Raw genomic sequence first — 25,259 nt, 5'->3', positions numbered from 1 at the left:
AAAATCAAATCAAAATGGATTAAAGACTTAAACCTAAGACCTCAAACTATGAAACTACTACAAGAAAACATGGAGAAACTCTCAAGGACATCAGTCTGGGCAAAAAGGTTTTGAGTAACACCTCACAAGTACAGGCAACCAAAGCAAAAATGGGGAAATGGGATCACATCAAGATAAAAAGCTTTTGCACAGCAAAAGATACAGTTGACAAAGTGAAGAGATTACCCACAGAATGGGAGAAGATATTTGCAAATTACCCATCTGATGGGATTAATAACTAGAATATATAAGGAACCCAAACTACTCTGTAGGAAAAAAAATACGATAATCTGATTGAAAAATGGGAAAAAGATTAAAGTAGATATTTATCAAAAGAAGACATAGAAATGGCAAATGGACATATGAAAAGGTGGTCAATAGGCCGGGCACAGTAGCTTCCACCTATAATCCCAGCACTTTGAGAGGCTGAGGTAGGTGGATCACTTGAGCTCAGGAGTTGGAGGCCAGCCTAGGCAACAGGACAAAACTCTGTCTCTACTAAAAACACAAAAAATTAGTTGGGCATGGTGGCATGTGTCTGTAGTCCCAGCTACTCAGGGGCTGAGGCAAGAGGATTTCTTGAATCTGGGTGGCAGTTGCAGTGAACTGAGATTGTGCCGTGCCGTTGCACTCCAGCCTGAGGGACAGAGCAAAATTCTGTCTCAAAAAACAAACAAACAGAAAAAAAATAAAGAAAAGGTGATCAACATCACTGGTCTTCAGAGAAATGCAAATCAAAACTACAGTGAGCTATCATCTCACCCCAGTAAAAATTATTATTATTATTATTTTTTTGAGATGGAGTTTCACTCTGGTTATCCAGTTCTTCTGCCTCAGCCTCCCAAGTAGCTGGGACTACAGGCACATCCCACCACGCCCGGCTAATTTTTGTATTTTTAGTAGAGATGGGGTTTCACCATGTTGGCCAGGATGGTCTCAATCTCTTGACCTCGTGATCCGCCCACATTGGCCTCCCAAAGTGCTGGGATTACAGGCTTGAGCCACTGCACCTGGCCAAAATTACTTTTATCCAAAAGTCAAGCAATGACATATGCTCTCAAAGATGTGGAGAAAAGGGAGCCCTGCACACTGTTGGTGGAAATATATGTACAATATACCACAGAAGCAGCTTGGAGATTCCTCAAGAAACTAAAAATAGAACTACCATACAATCCAGCAATATCACTGACAGATGTATACCCAAAAGAAAGGAAATCAGCATATCAAAGAGTTATCTGCACTCCCATATTTGTTGCAGCATTGTTCAAACAGCCAACATTTGGAAACAACCTAAGTGTCCGTCAGTAGATGAATGGATAAAGAAAATGTGGTATATTAACACAATGGAGTGCTATACAGCCATAAAATGAATGAGATCCTGTCTTTTACAACAACATGGATGGAACTAGAAGTCATTATGTTAAGTGAAATAAGCAGGCAGAGAAAGATAAACATCACATGTTGTGACTTATTTGTAGGATCTATAAATAAAAACAATGGAACTCATAGAGATAAGAATAGAATGATGGTTACCAGAGACTGAAAATGGTATTGGGGCGAGAGGACGTAGAGATGATTAATAAGTACAAAAAACAGTTAGAATGGGCCAGGCACAGTGGCTCACACCTGTAATCCTAGCACTTTGGGAGGCCAAGGCAGATGGATCACAAGTTCAGGAGATTGAGAACATCCTGGCTAACATGATGAAACCCCATCTCTACTAAAAATATAAAAATTAGCTGGGTGTGGTGGTGCATGCCTGTAATCCCAGCTACTTGGGAGGCTGAGGCAGGAGAATTGCTTGAACCTGAGAGGCGGAGGTTGCAGTGAGCCAAGATTGCACCACTGTACTCCAGCCTGGTGACAGAGCAAGACTCTGTCTCAAAACAAAACAAAACAAGCACTTATGAAGAAATATACAACAAGCCAGGGAACCATATAGCAAATTATGCATCATTATTATTATAATTTTGTGTGCCATATTCTCAACTCTGTTTCTTACTCCAGACACTACTGTGATAACCAGCTCCAATAGGCTTTGTCTAGTTATATGTAGGTGCAACCTGACAGTGTCTTGCTTTAGGGACATACTGCATATCTCTGGCTTCCTTCTCTGTATATTCTTTGATATCAAGGAGAAGAATATCTTCTCAGCATTCCTGTGTGTGCTACATGGAAGTGTGGCTGAATCATTGTTGATAGGGTCACCAATGAATAATGAGGGACAGGAACCCATGGCTAAATGTGTTCTTCGTTTGTACACCAAGTGGAGAATTCTGAAATGCATTTTAGAAATTTCTCAGGAGATCCCAGAGAATTGAGTTCCAGTTGCTTGTAATGGTGGACAGCTCAGTATCATCACATCCTTGTATTTGCTTTCTCTCTCCTTTCTTATCCCCCACACCTATTTTTCTCATGCTGTCTGGAACTACTTCCCAAATATATTATACAGCTTTGCCTTAGGCTCTTCTTTATGGGGAATCCAAGTTAAGATGATGTATGAATAGTGAGTTTTTAGTATGTCTTGTGCTCCCAGTCCTTTATAAATATTTTCTCATTGTGTCTTTACAGAGATCCTGTGAAATAACGTAGTTTGCCCTGCAGAGACTGAGGCATAAAGAGTTTAACCCTTTTCCAGTTAAGACGTAGCTAATATATGAACCTAGAATTCAAATCTTTATTTTTGTAAATATAATGCTCATTCTTATTCTTTCACTCAGAAATTTCAAACTTAAATGCCTTCAAGGACCAAGTAATTTAAATGTATGGAAATGATGCAGGATTTCTCTTGGCCACTTTGCCAACTGACAACCTCCATGGCTGGTGATGCACCCCTTCCTGGGCCTCATTTGGCCCTCACTTGGCCCTCACTTGGCCCTGGGCCTGCTGCTAGAGGTGCCTTGTCTACTTAGATGACCTGTGTATAGCTTGTACCTGTGTTTGGTGGTTCCCAAGGTCTTGTCCTGCATCCAAGAAGAATGAAGATATGCTGAAAATTAAAGGGTGAGGATGGATGAAGAAGAATTTTGTTGAGCAATGGATAATAAGCTCTCAGTGGAGAGGGGATGCAGGGGGTGATCCCCCACCTCTTCAGTCGGGTGGTTTCTCTCTCAGTGTAGCTGAGTCTGGGGCATTTCATGGGCTCAGAATAGGGAAGCGCATGCTGATTGGTTGAGTATGCAAAAAGGTTAAAACAAAGGCCCCACTCAAAGGAGATCATGACAGTGTAAAAAAACCAATTAGGGAAGGGTAGATATATGTGAAATAGATGAAGAGTGGGGATCAATCAGAGGAAATTGCACCAAACGAGAAAATAGTTTCTCAGTCTGGTGCAAGGATTTGCTTGGGACTGTCTGTGGCTTGAAAGTGGGGTTTTACTGGGACCCAACCCTATCTGCCTAGGTATTTGTCTGCCTCCTGTTGCTATCATTTTTCCTCTCTGAAGAGGTATATCTAACTGTTGTTAGAATAGAGATAAAAGCAGATCTTGACTGCTTCCTACTGATGGGGTGCTGTTTTGGGAATGTGGTAGTCAGATCTCCCTCGGAGGCCTATCTAAGGGTCCAAAGTAAAAGGGAGCCATTGTCTGAGGCTCTGGTTGCATGACCATTTGGAGTTTGGTGGCCTGAAGGCAAGAAGAGGCAAACCTGAAGAAGACATGTATCAAAATGAAACAAGAGGATAAGGACTTAAGGGGGTAAGCTTAAAAATCCTGAGGCCGCTGGCATGCCCAGATAACTGGTGGTGATAGTTACGCCTGCTAAGATTTGGCTGCATGGGGCTTGGCTTTGGTTAGCTCCCTCGATCTTTTTTTCTCAAGCAAAGAAACCCCTTGGTTATGGGCATGTTATTTACTCTCATCACCTGGCAGGATTTGCAGGATAATTGCTCAGAGTTAGAATATTGATCCAGATTTTTACATTATCTATACCTTTTGTTTCTTCTGAGCTGCAGATTACTGGTTGGTTCACAGGAATAAGCAGGGTTAGTCTAAAATGTATGTTAAAAACTTAAAAACAACCAATATAACTAGAATTTAATAAGTGCATGGTAGGTTTTGAAACATACTTTTTCTCTCTCCAGTCCTCATTTTTGTTAGAAGCAAATTATGATAGGACTGAATTTTCACAGTAAACTCTAGTATTATACTTGGCCTGATTATTTGCATAAAGTGCAGTGAAAATAATTATTTTTCACATAGGCTTTTTAAATTGACTTTGATGGAACTCTGTTCCACAAGGAATCTCAGGTGAGACCTTTTAAAGCCAAGTCCAAGTATGAGTTTTTACCCTCAAATACCTATGAGTTGGGTAAATTTCTCTCTCCTTGAGGTCCCAAGATAGCTTGGGGCTTCTGGACCTGTTAGAAAGTGACTTTTTTTACTCATCACAGGTTAGGGAACTCTGTATAGGGACTGTGTAGACAAGGTATGAGGCAAGTTTTCTAAAAGGACTTTTATTGGTTTTGCAAGTCAAGCTTGATTCCCTAAAAGAAAGCATGCCATTCCAGTCCAAGACTTGGTAAAACAACCAGTTTCTGCACTTCTGTTCTGTTGCAAAAGAAAATGCATTCTTATTGCATTGATGCAAATAACGCTATTGCCGTAAGTTAAGAATACTCATAAAGTTTCTGAATTCTGGAGAAGCCAGGTAGAGAGAAACAGGTATGTTCCTAATTTTGTTCACAGGATGATACCTTACCCAATTATTAAAAGCTGTGGATAGTGCAAGAGAAAAGTTTACTTGACTCTGAAAAACAAAAGAAGGATTAACAGTGTTTTAAGCAAAAAGTTAAAAAAGGTTACTCCAGTTTTCTGTTAGTTCAGTCCATTCAGTTAACTCTTGTTCTGCTTGATATTCATGAACATTTCAACCCTTCATGAGTCCTGAATGTTTTTCCATTATTCTAATGTCACAATCTTGAAAGATATCAGGAACCTACATTTAGAGCATCTCTCAAAGTCCTGTAGCTGATTATAAACCATCTTTTGAAAAGGATCAAAGAAAGACAATTGTCTGTGAATGACAAAATGTCCAGGGTATTTATAGTCAAAAACATGATTGACAAAGCAATTTGGCAATTTCTGTTGTTTAGAATAACAACATGTAACGACATAATAACCTTTCTTGTGATTGATAACATATACTCAGACATTAGAATTTTAGAAATTCCATACAATTTTGGAACATATATTAGTATTATTCACTAAACTATAACCTGAAGATTAAACATAATTTTTATTTTGGCAATCCATGTAACTAAACTTGTCTAATAATCCTGTTTAGTTCTCTTTTGGATGCTCCAGGGACCCTCTGTAGCATCCAAAATTAGGGGTAAGAAAAGACAATTTTTAAAGCTGAAATTTGATTTTAGGAAGCCTGTTAAATATATTAGATGTTTTAAACACTTGACATTATGAAATAAAATTCTAGATTACCATAAGTCATTTATTTAGCCAAAATCATGACTCAAAACTATTTTAAAAAGGCAAAAACCTTTACTTATTAAGAGGAAGAATTAGCTTATCAAACAGTCTGTCTTCTGTCATCTTTTTTCAGTGTTTTCAAGGCAAATAAATTTTTTTATTACCCTTTGCTATTATATGTAAATCATTTTCAAGGGAGAGAGAGCCAATTTTCCCCCTTTTATTAGTCCACAATAAATGTCAACCCCAGTTTTTTATAAATAAAACATTATAGATAATTCTGTCTAATCTTAACCAGTTTCACCATATGATGAGATTCTTATAAACCTTTTATAACTCTTTACAAATTTTTGTTAAAGAGTAGATCAGTGCCTTAGGAAAACCTTGTTGTGCTTTTGTTTCATGCTCAGTTTATGGAGAAACCACATAATGCCCTTTTGAATTTAGTCAGTATGTTCACATACAGGATTCCTTGTGCAAGATTAATTTTTACAAATCTTCCACAACTTGTTTAAACTTTTAGCTTTATTATATATAATTTCAAACAATCCTTTAACCCTCTAAATAAGGTACAAATTTATATTCTCATGCTTTCTTATAATCTTTTAATTAAAACACATTATACTTTTCTTACACACCTCGCATATAAATTTGTTTTCATTAGTGTCAATTATGTGTTATAATGGTGACTCAGCAATTTTTAATTTTAATGTAAAATCTGTTAGGTTATTTTAATTAAGTACTAGGTGCGATAAGATCTGATTCTTTCTAGTATAGTTAGGGGCAGGGTTAATTCCATATGTCCCCAGGCCTCACCAAACTATAAGGGAGTTAGGTGATGACTAGGCCAAGTGCTCATTCTACCTAGCAATATCTCTGTAGTTTGCAACAATACCCCAAATATTGTATATAAAGAGGAGATAAATGCTATGAAAGAAAGAAGAAAATACCATGATAAAGACTGAATTGGAACAAAGCTGACATTCCCACCCTTGAGGGTGAAAGGGAGCAGGTGACAGCCTCCTCTGCAGCCATGCCATTTGTTCTTAGTTGGCTAACAGAGATCTGGTGATTAATCTGTTTTGAGAAAAATTCTGAGATAAGAGGGCTTGGAAGTGAAAGTAAAAGTGGTTTTGGGTCCACATTTACTCACCCTTTCTCAGATCCTTGATGAGCCCCAGATATGACACAAGATTTTTCTCATACCCTTTGCCAACTGGGGCCTCCATGGCTGGGATGCCCCCACCAGCCAGGGCGTCACTTAGCCTGAGGCCTGCTGCTGGAGGCACCTTGCCCTCTCAGCCTGCCTGTGCTATAGATTGTATCTGCATTTGGTGGTTCCTGAGCTCTTGTCCTGCATCTAAGAAGATGAGGATATACTGACAAATGAAGGGTGAGGGTGGGTGGAGAAGAATTTTATTGGGTAATGGAACACCTCTCAGTGGAGAGAAGATGGGAGGGATTGTCCCCCACCCCAAAATTGGGTGGTTTGTCTCTCAGTGTGGCTGAGTCTAGGGCTTTTCATGGGCTTAGAATAGGGGAATGTGTGCTGATTGGTTCGTGAATATGCAAAAAGGTTAAAACAAAGAGACCACTCAAAGATGGGCATGACAATGTAAAAAAAATTAGAGAAAGGTGTATGTAAAATAAGTGAAAGGTGGGGATCAATCAGAGGAAAGTGTGCCAAATTTGTAGACAGGTTCTCTGTCTGGTCCAAGGATTTACCTGGAAGTGTCTTTGGCTTGAAGGTGGGGTTTTTACTGGGGACCTGTTCCTATCTGCCTAGACATTTGTCTGCCTCCTTCCATTATCAAAAGCATTTGTGTATAAGACAATAAATTTTGGTAGGATCATGACAAAATGAAGAGCATATGCAATATCTAAGAACATTTAAATTCAGCTCATGGAAAACTGATCAACAAGTGCATCTTGAAGATTACCTGTTTACTATCTCTGTACCTGATTCTTATTTAGTGCAATGAAATAAAAGGAAGGAATCTCTGAAGTTAGTAATTTTAGTTTTGGAATTGAGATTAAACATATTATTATTTTTCATAACCTGCTTATATCCTGTCAGTAACTACTATTTTTGCATGTAAACAAGGTAGAGTGTTAGAAACAGGTGAATTCAGCATTTTTGAAAGGTACAGTTATAGTCATCAAAACAACATAATTTCAATTATGACATATAAAAAATAGAAATGGCATTTTATTTAAGATCTATTATGGTAGTTGAGTTTCCCATTTTCTTTTATATCCTGAGCCCTATCATAAAAATTCTTTAAAAGTCTTTGAATGAGAAAAGGACATGGAATTGAAACTGCCTTTGTAAAAATTATAACTGAGGAAATTATGACAGTGAAAAGATCAGACCTAACCGACCCCACCTTGCTTTTAACCTTTAAGTTGTCCTTGTTCATTCCTGGGCATAGGCTGAACTAACCTTGGGAAGGAATTTAGTTTATAGTTTAACTCTGAAATAGAATTGATAATAGCCCTTTCCCCCCATAAAACTCTTTCTTGCTGGGGGATCAGTCTGCCTTTGTAGGACTAACAAATTAACTACAAGATTAGATGTCACAGTTTAGGAGCCATGCAGCCTCTGGGTACAAGAGTCTGAACCTCCCCCAATTGCTCCTGGGGATAGCATCATTATTGTAAAATCTAATATCAGTGCTTGAGATACTTTGCAGACCCTGTGCTCTCAATGGATCACCCAGATTGAGAAACTGGCTCATCTGGTCTTGTGGCCCTGCCACCCAGGAACTGACTCAATGCAAAAAGACAGCTTCAACTCCTTGTGATTTCATCCCTAACCTGACCAATTAGAACTCCCAAATCACTGGCTCCCTACCCACCAAATTATCCTTAAAAACTCTAGGGCCAGGCATGGCAGCTCATGCCTGTAATCCCAGCACTTTGGGAGGCCGAGGCAGCAGATCATGAGGTCAGGAGATCAAGACCAGCCTCACCAACATAGTGAAACTCCATCTCTACTAAAACAGATAGGCAAACAAACAAAAAACCAACTCTGGTCCCCAAATGTTTAGGGAGACTGATTTGAGTAATAAAACTCCAGTCTCCTGGAGTCTTTACTCTTTCTCCATTGCAGTCCTCCTGTATTGATAAATTGGCTCTGTCTAGGCAGTGGGCAAGGTGAACTCATTGGGCAGTTACAGAATTCCATGAGAAAGAAGCCAGGTGGACAGTGATGAACATCAATATAGAAAGAATTAGTACAATAGGCAACAGGAGTCATTTGGCTCAATTAAATGGAAAAGTAAGACTAATACAAACATATTGTCTTGATATTATAATTACTGTTAATGAATACTTGAAGTTCTCTTTAAAACTTAGCACATAGTAAAACAGCAAAAGAATTAGCTAAGAAGAACTGAATCTATTCTAATAAAGTACAATTTTTTTTAAACAGCCAAACTGAGAACACTTATACATAGACCAATACAGTCATCAATTCAATCTGCTTTTATTCCAGAAGACATTTAAGTGCACTGAAGTCCTTTCATGGACCAGAGTGTCCAAAGTAGAATATTGGTTTGGTGTTGACCACCAACCCCTTCTCATTAGGTTATGGATGCAAAGCTGTCAGGTGGCAGATAGAATATGTGTGTGGAATAGGTCCCTCTTTCATCCGTTTTATTTAATATCCCTTGTTAATATATCTACATGTTGTTCCATGTTGGTATTTATTGAATGAAGCATTTTTTTTTTTAAATCAAAACTGACATACTAACTGCAGTGTGTCTTGGTATGTTTTTATACAACTACACCAAGTTGTAATTAAAGTTCAGTGATGGGTCTTAACTCTACTGCAAAGAACTAACCAAATAGATTCCATTAATGTTAACTATTTTTATTTTTTTATTATGATATACAATTGTCTAATGTGGAGTGGAGATTTCTTAAATGAAAATAATTTGTAAACACTGTTATTTCCTGGACTACCTTCTGCAAAAGATCTTCTACCATTGTAGTAAGGATGGGTTTATGAACTCCTAAATGACTTTCATCTTCCCTTTCTCCAATTTTAGGTAGGGAAATGTACTTTCTGAGGTGAATAGGGCCTAGAATGTATTTCCTCATTGCTTAACTCTTCCTTTTTGGCTCATTCTTGCCTTCTTCAATTAGGCATTTGTCCTCAACTGGGTTAGAGCAGAGTTAAAAAAAAAAAACTTGGCACTTACTGAAAGTTTTGCTCTGTTAGTGTTTTAAACCTATAACTATATTGTGAATGACACTTTTTCCAAGTATGCACTTACTATGTTTTAAATTGTTAGGTGATTGACAGAATAATACATATAACAATGACATTTGATAATCACTTATGTAAACTAAATAAAGTAAAATAAAGCTTCAAGGAGTTGTTTGGAAAAGAAGCACCATAAATTGATTTTAGTGACAATAATAATTACTGCTAAGATGAGACTTAAGTATCTACTTAAAGTCATTTATTCTTTGACATTCAGTGACCTAATATCAGGTAGTATTTTTTTTTTTTTGGTATTTACATGCCAAAGCCTCAAATGTTTCAGTGTTAATAGTAAGTGTAAAAATAATGGTTATTATTATCATCATGATAGCTTAATGAATCTGCAGGATGCACAATAGAGCCTTTTACAATTGTAAAGGTGGTAATTTGAAGCCAGAGATATTAATGTTGACACTTCTGCCTCTTTTAAAACGAACTTGTATAATAGTTGTTTATTTGTCCTATTTTGAACTGGCAGGCTTACAGATGATAATACATAAATATCCTTGCTTCTGTCTTACTTTGAAGACTTTAACAGAGTAAGAAAAGCTGGCATGAGGAAATATGGAATCAAGGGGAAGCAGAAGAATCAACAGAAGTGAAACCACTCTGCTTCTTTAACAACATATGGATGACCTCCTAGTGATTCCTTCCAGGGATTTCAGGGCAAATAGACTGTGCTTGTGCCATTTCAGAAAAATGAGATTTTTCCTTATATTTTTATTTAACTCACAGAAATGGTGAGTTATAGCAGAAAGAGTATAGATTTTGGGATGAGACAGCCTTAAATTCAAAACCTGGATCTACCAGTGACTACTTACCAGCTCTTTAAATCTACTTCTTGAGTTACTGGCACCTCTGTCTCCTTAGTTCCACTCTCTTCTCTAAGTTTATTAATACTCTCAAGAGTTTTCCTTCACTTGTAGTTTAGCCAGAACCTCATGGTGGTTTACTTCAGCCATTCTTATTAATACTCTTAGCATCTTGACCTTTTTCTGTATTCAGCCTGCAAACTCTGGCCCATTCAAACATTCACTTCTCATTCCTGTGATGGTCATCTGGAGGGAAGGACCCAAGTTCTTCATACTCATGAAGCTTGCAATTTCTCTGATCTGCTCCCCAACTTCAGTGTGGTTCCCCAGATCATGTGAAAATTCATCTGAATCTTTGATCAGTTCCTGTTCCTGTTACCCACTGTGGGTTGCTATTCTAAATGTTCACCACTCTTCTGAAATTCCTGTCACCACCACTTTACTCTCAGCAGATGATCTTGCCTCCAATTGTGTGGAGTATTGAGGTTCTTGGACAGAAACTCATTGGCTTACCTGTGAGAACCTGAAAAATTATCTCTATCTGAACACACCTCACCATTTCTATCCTTCCTCAGACAAAGAAGTAGGCTGTGATCTTGATACCATCTTTTTTCCCCAGAATTATGTTCTCTGCTCCCCACTCTCTCCCACATTTACACCCTCTTACTTTTTATTGCTATTTATTTCACAGCCAAAAACATATTCAAAGCATTCTTCCATCAACTCCATATTCTACGTTAGCTGCTGTCTTGTTTCTCTTTCTTCAGTCCCTATTAAATTTCCATGAAGCAGAGTCAGTTCTAAGGGTAGCAGTTTCAAATGTCTATTTGAGACCAGAAAGGTAATAATGACAATGGGCAAAGAGGGCTGAACGGAAGGTAATTGTGGGCTCAACTTTGTCTGAAGCTGACAGTCTATCCTGTCTTTTGTTCTTATACGTGAATATGGGTCCAGTTTGGCCAAAACTTTGGATTTTTTTTCCCCAAGGAAATCAGAAAATCTGGATTTTGTTTTTAACTTTCTCAATATTTAAAACACTGTGCAATCCTAATAAAGCATATATGTGGGCTGAATTTGGATCATGGGCATCCAGTTTTTAATTCTTGGCCTACAGTAGGTATCTTGATGTTTCATGCTATTTAATCAACTTACTGCAGAAAGTTTTCTGCCTCTAACGCTCCTCTGAAACTGCTTTAGACCAGTGCTTCTTAAAGGTTTCAGATTAAAGGTTTAGGATTCATGTGCCCATGAATGTTTTGGGGATCATTCAGTAGCTCTAGGTTAGGGCCTGAGTTTTGCATTCTAGCAAGCTGCTGGTCCATGGACCACACTTTGAGGAGCAAGGCTTCTGAGGACCTGCTCATCTTTAGAGATTTATCTCAAGATAAGTCATTTAAGCCTTCTCCCTCCCTCCACACCACTAATAAAATTGACCTTTTCTTTTTCTATGCACCTGATGTACCCTAATCCAATCTCTATAATTATACCTATAAATTATTTATTGTATGTATGTGTTTATGTGCCTGCCTATAAGTGCTTTTCTGGCAAGAAACATGTCTGTCTTAACTTTTCCTTCCTTGAGCACTACGGCAGTGTTGGAAATAAAGTAAACTTTGTCCATCTTCTCTCATTTCGTGTAATACAGTCTCTAAGACTGTGTGCATGTGTTTCTTTTTGTAGGAGTTAGGTTGCAATGTGTAGGGTTCATTATGTTGAAAGAGAGGGTCGCTTTTCACAAAGACTTCTGGCTTATAAGGGATTCCCAAAGAAGGATTAAGTGCCATATTTTGATAGACTTTTCTATTCCATGTTCAGATTGGTCTCATGATGTCATCTTTTCAATTTCTGTTGCCAATTTTGGGGAAAAATAACTGAATTCCTTTAGTTTTAATCTTTCAAGTGTGTTCAACAGTTCTGTTTGCCAGTACAAGGGACATCTGGAAGTTGTATGTTATCTCTTATTACAGCTTGGTAAATATCATCCAGGGCTTTTCTGCCTTAAAGGCAGTCTGCCAGCTGTTTGAAAGGATCGAATCTCATTTAGAGGAAGGAAAGCACAGATAATGGAGGATAACTGTGCATGGTAAGGAGTGCAAAGATTACTCTGTTCACAGGCATTTTTCTTTTAGTGGTGACAGGCATAAGCTTTTCTCCTCTCTCAAGTGGTTCCATATAGTATAGTGAGGTCCAAAGGACTGGATTCTCTAACTCTGCCTCAGTCTGACTCATCACACCAGTCAATCCATCAATCATCGAGTACTTATGAATTGCCTTGCATGTGTCAAACACTAACAAATACCCCAAATGGTGAGATATGTCTTCACATAACACCCTGCTGACTAAGCATACATGCAAGATCTTAAAGAAACCAGCACTGATTAAAGGAAAGGGGATTAACAATCGTTGAGGATCTAATGTGTGCATGGTGATACATAAAGTTTTATAGACTTTATATTATTTATATTGTCACTTTAAAACATCTACATATAGGTATCTTTAGCCTCATTCCATAGTTGAAGAAATCGAAACTAGAAGTTTGTTTTTGCAAGGTTCCAAGTTAGTAAGTAGTATAGTCAAAATTTCAACACAATTCAATCTCCAGAATCTGGACATTTTTAATCACAACACAAGGCAAGGATCTAAATAAAATGTGACAAGGACAACCCGATAAAGGTTTTGCTACATTTCAGCTTCTTTCCATGTTTGGTTTCCAGAGGAATCTGGGCTTAGAGGATAACTAAGTTTCTGCTCTTGGGAGAATTTTAAATAGCTTACTCTGATGGTAGAGATAAACATAGAAAAAATGTTAAAGATTGAATGAAGTTGAGAGATTTTAATTTTTGAAGACTGCATAATATTCTAGCTCAGTGCTTCACAAATCTTATTGCACATCAGAATCATCTGGAGGGCTTATTAAAATATAGTTTTGTAGACTCCACCCCTAGAATTTATCAATTAATCAATCTGGGCTAGGGTTCCAAAATGTGTATTTCTAGCAAGGTGATATGTTAAATCAGTTAACAGTTTTTTTGGGTTTTTACTTTTGTGCTAGGTATTATGTTGGATATAGTGTCTGCTCTGGAAAGTCCCTTGTTTTTGGTTACTGTCGTAATGTCTAATTTATTGATACTCTTGGAAATCACATGTTGGCATTTAAAAAAAATCCATGCCTGATGCTCTTTTTCCCTTCTTTCGGTAAAAACCTAGATGTGAAATTGCTTCATCATAGGGTAAAATTTTTTTTTTTTTATTGCATTTTAGGTTTTGGGGTACATGTGAAAAACAGGCAAGGTTGTTGCATAGGTGCATACGAGGCAGTATGATTTGCTGCCTCCCTCCCCTTCACCTATATCTGGCATTTCTCCCCATGCTATCCCTCCCCAACTCCCCACCCCCCCCCGCTATCCCCCCTCCCCCCCAACAGACCCCCGTGTACAGTGCTCCCCTCCCTGTGTCCATGTGTTCTCCTTGTTCAACACCCGCCTATGAGTGAGAACATGTGGTGTTTGATTTTGTATTCTGTGTCAGTTTGCTGAGAATGATGTTTTCCAGGTTCATCCATGTCCCTACGAAGGATGTGAACTCCTCGTTTTTAATGGCTGCATAATATTCCATGGTGTATATGTGCCACATTTTTCCTGTCTAGTCTATCATCGATGGGCATTTGGGCTGCTTCCAGGTCTTTGCTATTGTAAACTGTGCTGCAATGAACATTCGTGTGCATGTGTCCTTGTAGTAGAACGATTTATAATCCTTTGGATATATGCCCAGTAATGGGATTGCTGGGTCAAATGGAATTTCTATTTCTAGGTCCTTGAGGATAATTTTTAAGAAATTTGATGTGAATTTACCAAATTGCTTTCCAGAAAGTAAATTTGCTAGTTTGCTGCCCAATAGCAAAGGATGAGAATGCCTGTTCTAACACCTGTATCGCCACAAGGAATTGCAATTTCCATTTAGGTGCTTGTTTTGTCCTTATTGATTTGTAAAAGTTTTTTAATTTATCAAAGATACTAACCCTTTAAAAAGCTTAATATTTTTTGAAAATTATATTGAAGTTTGTACTAAATGACCATGAAAAAAATATTTTGTGTCTTCCTGTATCACAAAGCAAGGAGAGTCTTGGCAGTAATAATTTGCCTTCTTTTAGAAACAAGTTACTAAATGATTTTTAAAACATGAACTCTTCAAGAATGTACTAACAAACACTAAATAAGCTTCAGTGGTTGTTCTGATATTTGAGTTGCATCTTTTGTACCTGTAATGCTTTGAATGGATGATATAAAACCTTAATACAGGGCAGAATGGAATACCAATAGGATCTCACTGACAAATCTAAACACAAGAAGGGTTATTTTCTGCTTATATTCGATAATGCAAGCAAACTGAAAGAGACAGCAAGCAATGACACTAATATATCATTGAGCTGTTTTGTATTCATAACTTTTCAATGATAGCACCTTTCTTTAATGCAGTATTGATTCAGCCAAGAAATGTTACTCCATTGCTTTCTTGGGTTGTTGAATTAGGTTAAAGGACACTGTCATAGTTTTAAACTGCAGATTGAGAATTTTTAAAAACTAGTATCCCTTACAGTTTTCCAAAGGTCACTGGCCAGAAAGTTGACAATTTTTTTTTGTTAATAAATCTTTTTTTTTTTAATTCAGAGAAAGAAAACCCCATATAAAGAAGTTTTCCAGCCATTCACCCACCCATACCGCTTCCTACCCAGAAGGGGTTTGGGCAGGAGGAGGCATCTGTCTATCTAGCCCTTGTGCTCATAATTAAGGGGTATGGGGTCATGGCTCCCCAAATAAAATGTGTGTGTATGGGAAAGAGAGGGTTGCAAATGCTGTGGAGAGTGGTGGATAAAAGCAAGAGATGAAGTCAGTGCTGGGATTATAGCAAATGAGGGAGACAGTTGGGTTAGCTGTAAATGTTCACTGGCATTTCAGTTAGCAGCTTACTGAAGGTAGAAATGCTCAGAAAGCACAGAGCCTGTTGGTAATCATGAAAATGCATTAGCAAGCATATGCTAATACTGTCAGTTCCTCATTTTGTTATTAACATGACATGTGCCAGAAGAGGCATACCACAGAGTTCAATATTCAGCACTTCTTTATAGTGTAAGAAGCAGGGAATTGTGACTCCTCCCTTTTCCACAGAGTGTTCCCTTTACCAGATCACATTCCCTTAGGTATCCAAAGTGAAAGAGAAGTATACACTAATGTGGTTATAAATGCTCAGAAGAAAAGTGGGCTCTTCCGGGTAAGCATAAACCCACAAAAAGTGTCCTGGTTTGAGTAAGTGGCAAATGTTTATACATAGGTGTTAGCATAATAATCTTTTCTACAATGGGATTTGACCTGTACTATATAGAGTCAAAACAGTTCCATAAAATAATTTCTTGATGGCTAAACCACACTTTCAGACACTCCCCTTTGCTGACCGTCACAATAATGGATCTGTATGTAGACTGAACCCTATCTTTTCTAGGGTAGGCCTCCTCTTCAACCCAAATATTGTATTCATTTCTTTCCTCTTAAAAACAAGAATTACTTCCTTCCTTTATGGGGAGACAATTTCCAGAGACTCAGGAAGCTTGTTGTGCAATGATTCATTGCCATTCTGTGTTGCTGCAATAATAACTTGCGATGCTTACAAGTCATTTTCACAGCTTGACCCACCAGCATTCCCTGTGAGCTGCAAACCTTATTCTCCTTCCTCTCATTTTCTCCAGTGTCACTTTTGTCTCCTACAATGACAGGACAAGATAGTGTAAATATGTTTCTGGAGCAATTTTCCACAAGTAGGATGATTATCAATAGGAAGCCCCCTATATATTTATGTTTTCAGGCTCTTCAGAAAGACTTTTATTTACCAAAATATGTCTTGATGTTTGCATTGAGGGTAACATTCCTGTGTTACATCTTAAAATCAGACACATTAGAGAGATATTTATGCATCAGAATTTTATTAGACATTTGTATCTTTATATAAAATCAGTTTCTCAGAGCCTTTTCCTGAAAAGGGTTTTGGGAGGTTGAGAAGAACATTGCAGGTATGTGATTTGGGGTAAGAAGAAAGGGCTGAGGTTGGAGTTGTTAATGGTGGTGTAATAGAATGTACTGTGACGCTTGGTGGGAAAAATAAATTGTAGGATTTGAACACAAAGTTCACATACTTTAATTTCACCTGAAATAATTCCTGAAAAGAAAGACATAGATTAATAGAAATGTTCAAGGTGATAGGTTAATAGCCTTGATTTTTACTTCTTGCTCTACAAGTCTTGCAGCCCATCATTGATTCTCTCAGTTGACTCGTCTGACAATATTGAATAATTTGTTTACAGGACCAGCCCTTCTTCCCACTTAAAATACCCTCTTTTCTACCTGCATTGTACTTCTGAAGAGTTTTCTAGAAGTTCTTCAACTATAGAATTTTCCTTACTACAATCTTTAGCAGGTTTTTATTGCCTAGAGATCAGAGGCAGAACATTTTAAACATTTAGAGTCCCTCTACCCACTGTTGCCCTATTGCCAGCTTTGCCCACACCCTGCCTTTTCAGGCGTGTCTCCTATGACTTCCTTACAAAGAAACCCACATTCTCAGCTTTATTACATGGAACCAGTCTGTCCCATCAATAAGCCTGTTTTCTCTTTTTTATTTTCTCTTTTTTATTCATTTTTAACATTTTTTTTATTTAAAAATTTTGAGGTGCACTTTTTAAAACAAAGACATTTCCCTAAGTGTCTAAACTATATTCTTTCCTATTTTTTTTTCTTCAACTTTTATGTTCTGGGGTACATGTGCAGAATGTGCAGGTTTGTTATGCCATGGTGGTTTGCTGCACAGATCATCCCATCACCTAGTTTTTAAGCCCAGAATCCATTAGCTATTCTTCCTGATGCTCTCTCTTTCCCCGCATTCTTCCTTTGACAGGCCCCAGTGTGTGCTGTTCCCCATCATGTGTCCATGTGTTCTCATCATTGAGCTCTCACTTATAAGTGAGAAATGCAGTGTTTGGTTTTCTGTTCCTGCATTAGTTTACTGAGGATAGTATCTTCCAGCTCCATCCATCCCTCTGCAAAAGACATGATCTTGTTTCTTTTTTATGACTGCATAGTATTCCATGGTATATATGTATCATATTTCCTTTATCCAGTCTATCATTGATGGGCATTTGGGTTGATTCCACGTCTTTGCTATTGTGAATAGTGATAAGCCTGTTTTCTAACTTTTCCTCTAGTACCCTGTCTCAGAATGCCTCCTTCCTATTTATCACAGTTTCATCTACCATTCAAGACCCTGTAAGTTTCACCTCTTATCTGAAGACTTCGTGAAATTATCTTTTTTCCATTCTAATTCTGATTGCATTCCAACATTATACAATTAATACTTTAACCTGTTGCCTTATGTGGAGGGTTGTTTTTATCATAGGTAGGCCTTAATACATCATCCAGGCTCTAGGTTTCTTAGGACAAGGGAAATATTTTTTATTTTACTATAATAACTTTATTTTAAACAATTGGTAGCTGATAACAATATTTATTGGTTCTTATTGGGGATACTATTTTAAAGGCTATTTTTTAAGAGTAAGTTCATATCAAAGAGAAGATGCGGAGATTTCCTAAATACCCTCTGCCACTGCCCACCCTGCATGCATAGTCTCATCCATTGTCAACATTCTCTACCAGAGGGGTATGTTTGTCATAACTGATGAAACTACATTGATATATCATCATCACCCAGAAGCTATAGTTTACATTAGGGTTCTTTTGGTGTTTCACATTCTATGGTTTTAGGCAAATATATAATAATGTGTATCTACCAATACAGTATCACACAGAATATTTTCACTGCCTTAAAAATTCTCTGTGCTCCACCAATGCATCCTTTCCCCCACCCCAACCTTTGGCAACCACTGATCTTTTTTTTCCTTCATAGTTTTGCCTTTTCCACAATGTCATGTAGTTGGAATTATATAATATGTAGGCTTTTGATGTAGGCTTTTTTAATATACTAATATGCATTTAAATATCTTTAACATATTTTCATAGCTGGAGAGCTCATTTCTTTTTAGCTCTGAATAATATTCCATTGTTTGGCTATACCACAGTTTATTTATTCATGTACCTACTGAAGGACATCTTGGTTGCTTCTAAATTTTAGCAATTTTGAATAAAGCTGCTATAAACATTAACATGCAGAGTTTTGTGTGAACATAAGTTTTCAACTTTATTTGGTTAAATACCAAGGAGCATGATTCCTGTATTGTATGGTAACAGCATATTTAGTTTTGTAAGAAATCACTAAAATACCTTCTCAAGTGGGTGTACACTGTTGCATTCTCATCAGCAATGGTGAGAATTCTTGTTGCTGTACATTCTAATGAGCATTTCCTGTTGTCACTATTCTAGATTTTACCCACTTTAATAGGTGAGTAGTAGTATCTTATTGTCCTTTCAATTTGCATTTCTCAGATGGCATAAGATGTGGAGCATCTTTTAATATGCTTATTTGTATCTGTATATATTCTTTGGTGAGGTGTCTAGTAAGGTATTTGGCCCATTTAAAAAAATTGGGTTGTTTGTTTTATTATTGTTGAATTATTTATATAATTTGGATAACTGATCTATTGGATGGGTCCTTTGCAAATATTTCATCCCAGTCTGTGGCTTGTCTTCTCATTCTCTTAACATTGTCTTTTGCAGAGCAGAAGTTTTTAATTTTCATAAAGTTCAGTTTATCGATTATTTCTTTCATGAATTATGCCTTTGGTGCTGTATCTAAAGAGTAATTGCCATACCCAAGGTCATCTCAGTTTTCTCCTATGTTATATTCTGGGAGTTTTACTTCTGCATTGAAATTTAGGTTTGTGATCTATTTTGAGCTAACTTTTGTGAATGGTGTAAGAGCTGTGTCTGGATTAAATTTTCTGCATGTGGTTGTGCCGTTGTTCCAGCTCCACTTATATATGTATTTTTACTTTTAAAGTGATTCCTATAGAATTTGCAGTATACATTATATACATTTACAACAAATATAAGTCCACTTTCAAATAACGCTATATAACTTCATGAGTCATGAAAATACTTTATAAAATAATTATAATTTCTCTCTCTCTTCCATTTATATATACATATGCCTGCATACTTAAGTATTTATATATACACATCAGATATCAGCATATACAACTAAGTACATTTTTGATATTATATTTTGAACAAATTGTTACCTGTTAAGTCAATTAAGAATAAGAAAAAATAAGATGTTTTACCTCACCTTCACTTTTTCCTTCTTTGCTGGTCTTCCCTAATACAGATATGAATTTCTGAGCTGTATTATTTTCCTTTTCTCTAAAGAACTTCTTTTTATATTTCTTGGAAGTCATGTCTACCTGCAACAAGTTTCCTCAGTTTTTCTTTATCTGAGAGTCTTTATTTTTCCTTCACTACTGAAGGATAATTTTCTATGTTACAGAATTCTAGGTTGATGATATTTTCTCTCAACACTTTTAATATTTCACTCCAGTCTCTTCTTGCTTGGAGAGTGTCTCAATCTGTTTTTGCTGCAATAAGATAGTACCACACATTGGGTAATTTATGAACAGAAATTTATTTCTCGCAGTTTTTGAGGCTGAGAAGTTGAAGATCAAGGTGCCAGCAGGTTCAGTGTCTGGTGAGAGCCCTAGTTTCTGCCTCCAAGATGGCAGTATAAATGTTGTGTCCTAGCATGAAAGAAGAAACAAAGGGCAAAAGGGGATGAATATTGTGTCTTCACATGGCAGAAGAGAAGATGAGAGGGAATCCACTCCCTGAAGCCCTTTCATAAGTGCCCTGGTACTTGGCACTTGTAATCCATGGCTCTGCCCTCATCACTTAATTACTTCCCCAAAGGCTCTACCTCTTAATACACAAGAATAGGGTTAAGTTTCAACAATCCTCATTTCAAAAATATGAAATTTGGGGGATATTTAGCTCACAGTAGAGGGTTTCTTTTCCTGCTCCCCTTCCCTCCCCTCCACTCCTCGTTTGAGGTGAAGTTTTGCTCTTGTTGCCCAGGTTGGAGTGCAATGGTGTGATCTTGGCTCACTGCAACCTCTGCCTCCTGGGTTCAAGCAATTCTCCTGCCTCAACCTCCCGAGTAGCTGGGATTATAGGCAGGCACCACCACATCCAGCTAATTTTGTAGTTTTAGTAGAGACAGGGTTTCTCCATGTTGGTCAGGCTGGTTTTGAATTCCTAACCTCAGGTGGTCGGCCCTCCTTGGCCTCCCAGTGTGCTGGGATTACAGACGTGAGCCACTGTCCCTGGTCATAGTAGATGGTTTCTGATGAAAAGTCAGATGTAATTCTTTGTTTCTATGTAGACAAGGTTCCTTTATTTTTTTTCCCCTCTGTCTTCTTTCAGGATTTTTTCTTGATCTTTGACTTTCTGTAGTTTGAAAATGATATGTGATGTGGTTTGTCTGTGTCCACACCCAAATCTCATCTTGAATTGTAGTTCCCATAATCCCTATGTGTTGTGGAAGGGACCAGGTAGAGATAATGAAGCATGGGGTTGTTCCCGCAACTTGTTCTCATGATAGTGAGCCTCAGTAGTGGTGGACTGCCTTGGTAATGGCTGACAACCTTCCCCCTACCAGGCTGGACCATCCTGGGTCCAGCTGCACTTGCTGCAAAACTCTCAATCCAGAGCATTTCAGATTGCTGGTCTTTGTGGGGGTCACCTGGCTCCCTGTTTCAGCCCTTTTTTTTTCAGTTGAATGGGCAGCTCTGTCTCCCAGGCATTCCAGGCGCCAGTTGAAATGATCACCCAGATTTGTGTGAGTTTTTGTGTGGAGACCGTGCTGGAAACTCGTGGTGCTTTTCAGTCCAGGAATCTCCTGGTCTGTGGGCAGTAAAATCTCATTTGGAAATGTGGTGATCACTCACCCTCTGTGTTGTTCTTGCTGGGAACTGCACTCCAGAGCTGTTCCTATTGGGATCTGTCTGATTGTCTTTGATTTTCAACTCAAAGGATTTGGATGTGTTGGGGGTCATTCCATTGAAAGGAAAATATGAATGGATTATTTATTAGAGCTTAAGTGGATCATCTTACCAAAAGGTACGGTTTTTCTATCTTTGTTTCTTTCCTTTTCAACCTGGAGTTTGTGTCTTTTAACTGCTGCTTTTCTACTGCTGCTTTATTTAAGGATAGATCCAAACATTTTGAGTAATCAGAACCACCATATTAAAGAGATTTTCTACTTTGGTTATAATGAAAGCAATCAAGGATAAGCCTTCAAGTTCTCATGTAATGAATTCTTTACTGTTATTTCTTAAAAGTGTTTTATAAAATGATCATTTATATTAATGGAACATCTTTCAAAAGACAGGGAATGAAAGAATATCAGTTTATATTCTAGAGCTAAATATCATGAAACATATCATCATCCCATTCAGGAAACCATCTCAAACAGTTGAAACACATCTTTCAATTCACACTTTTCTTTTTTGATGTAGTCATCTGTTGCTACACATAGTGACAGACTTGGACTCAACCTAACAGATACTGATTTCCATTTTAGTATCAGCAAATTTTATAGTAGTCCCAAGTGAAGGATTGCAATAAGAACACGATCTGACCTTGCTTTATGAATTATATGTGCTCTATATAATGAAGTATAAAATGAATATTTGTATACTTAATCATGATGTTAATTTTTATTATAACTTCAGAGATATGTGCCTAAAAAATTGGCTTCAACACTAATAAAACCCCATACATAAGAATCTGAATAATCAGGTCAAGAAGTAAGAGACATTTGTCAAAGTACTGCCTAAGTGCATTTATTTCTCCTTTCAACACCTATAAGAAGCCAGTCAGATGAATAATTAGTCCATATAATCTTTGCACAGTTACTTATTTAAAAAAAAGCACTCAGTTAATGTCCTTTTCTGTTGGGAGTTCTTAGTGGCTAATGGGACTTGAAAGTTTAAGCATCACCCTGGTAAGGTCTATTGATTTCAGAAAAACATCTTTGAAAGACTTTTAGACCACTGAAGCAAAGAGAAAGATGACCAAAGTCAAAGAACTGCTAAATCTCAAATTGCAATAATACAGTTATCAGTAACAGTTTGTGACTTCAAAAACTGAAAATCATGTTTGACTAACAAAGGCAACTTCTATTCATAGTTAAATTTCAAAAGCTTGTAAAAGAACTGTTGGAGTTGATAATTGAGGCTGGAAGGATGGTTTGTTTATGCTCTTGCAAAAATAAGTAGTTCTATACTTTGTTGGGGTAGTAGTTCTGTACTTTGTTGGGGTTATGTCTTTGACTTTTAGTCAAAGACTGAGGAGGAGAGAAAGAATCAAGGAGATTAGTCTTTCTCTAATTCTTAAAATAATTTGATACTAGATTTAGTTGAAATATGTAAAGGATCAGGCAGACATTACCTTCTTCAAGTCACATTAACTTTCTGTATTTTGTATGTGTGTTTTAAGAAGTAGTGCAAAGAAGATGTTGGATAAAAATTTGCCTTTACTGTCTCAAATCCTGGGTTGAGACTCTGTCTCAATTAAACTGTCTTCCATTAAACTAATTGCTGTAATGGGGAAGGGGCCAACAAATTGCTTGGTCTTGGGGCAATACGTAATGTACAAGACAAAGTCAGTGGTTTCCAGCAAAATAAGTCTCTTGAACTGGAGTGAATATGAAGTAGCCTGAAGGGTAACTAAGAGAAATAAGAATTCACTATAACCTAAAACACATAAAAGATTATTTTCCCTGTCCCTATATTTGAGATCAATTAGATATGAATAAAGAGTACTAGGTTTCTTCAGTGTTGGAATCTACTTATAAGGCATCTTGGAGATAAATGGAACAAGTACCTTGAGTTATGGAATCATCACTGGTAAGAAAGCTTCTATTTTGGTGCATTGGTCAGTTCACCCTAATAACTTTCTTTTTTTGTGCCATTTCCATGGACTTGACTATTTCTTCAGTTCTTTGTTGTTCTTCCCTATGCTTATCTACTCAGTTCTCTGTTTCTCCTTACAATTTTCTGGTACTCAGCATTGCTCTTTTCTAGGGGGTAGACTGCACAGCCCTGACTTCCATTCTTTCTTGTCTCCACATTCCAGCTCCCTTTTTAGCCTTTGAACTGACACTGACAATACGTGGTGATATTATTTTCATGATAACTGAAAAAAGGAAATGTGATATCTTTATGAAGTTCTAAGTAAAGATTTCTTAACTTAATGCCCTTATAAGTTCTCTGGCCTAGTTGGACCCCTTATTTTTTAGGGTCAAAGTTTGGTACTCAGAATGAGCAACACTTGCTAAGTGGTCCTTTTATCAGAATTATTTAAATAAGGCATATACTGTGTTTGTTTCTACATGCTACAGATGAATCCCTTATTTTGGGAGACATTTTGGTAAAAACTGGCCTATCATATAATCGATGATTGTATGGGTTAGATAAGCTGTCAATGAGTCATCTATGAACCACATTTTCCTTCACATTCAACTTGGACGGCCAGTGTTGAAACTACTGAGTGCTAATTAATTGAGGTCATACTCACATGACAGAGTATAACTTGCAGTGTTCTTTCCTACCCTAGGAGATTTCTTTTTTGAATCACTTTAATCTCTCGCCTAGACTACTGCTGTAGCCTCAAACTGTGCTCCCTGCCTGCATTCCTTGCAGGCAATCCCCACATAGTAGTCAGAATGATCTCCAAAACATGGAAATTATACCAAACCTTTAATGCCTTTCTTTTATACTTATATTAAAATAGAAACTCCTTACCACGGTCTAGAATGGGGGGAAGAGGGGAGGGGTAAACTTTGTAAAGGGCCAAAGGTGATAAAAATTTTAGGTTTTGAGAGTGAAGAGGATATTATTTACATACTTATATAACTATTTAAAATGTAATCCTTAAATTAAAAAAAAAAAATTTCTAGTTGGTGAGTCTGTTAAAAACTGTCAGCAGTCCAGATTTGGCCTGTGGGGAATAGTTCGCTCCACCTTGGTTCGAAGGTTCCTATCTCTTAGACTTAATCTTCTAATATCTCCCTTTTCCACACCATCTCCAAACATGCTGGCCTTTTGGTCTGATTTTTTTTTTTTTTTTTTTTTTTGAGATAGAGTTTCGCTCTCGTTACCCAGGCTGGAGTGCAATGGCACGATCTCGGCTCACTGCAACCTCCGCCTCCTGGGTTCAGGCAATTCTCCTGCCTCAACCTCCTGAGTATCTGGGATTACAGGCATGCGCCACTATGCCCAGCTAATTTTTTGTATTTTTAGTAGACATGGTGTTTGGTCTGATTTTTAAACATTCCAAGCTCTCTCTCACCTCAGGGGTTTCGTACCTGCTAGTTTCTATGACAAGGATGCCCTTCCCTGATCTTTCCTTGTGTGTTTCTTTCTCATCATTTTGTTACCTATGAATTATCTTCTCAGTAGAGAGGCTTTCTCAGACAACCTGATGTGATGTTTCTTTTTCTCCCTGAACCCAGTTAATTTCTACCACATCATCCTGAATTAAATACATGTATCCTTTACTATACTTATCCTTCTTGGAAATGATCTCGTTGCTTAGTTTTTATTGGTTTATTGTATTTTTTTACCACTTGAATGTGACTACCGTGAAATTAAAGACCATATCTGTCTATTTGCTTCTATGATTTTGTTGAATTTTTTTTGTTTTCAGCTATGATCATTACA

This window comes from Aotus nancymaae, unplaced genomic scaffold, assembly GCF_030222135.1.
Source record: "Aotus nancymaae isolate 86718 unplaced genomic scaffold, 86718_ANA_hifiasm-v0.15.2.pri h1tg000019l, whole genome shotgun sequence".
Taxonomy (NCBI): Eukaryota; Metazoa; Chordata; class Mammalia; order Primates; family Aotidae; genus Aotus; species Aotus nancymaae.
The sequence above is the reverse complement of the archived record's forward strand: the minus strand, read 5'-3'. Positions refer to the sequence as shown.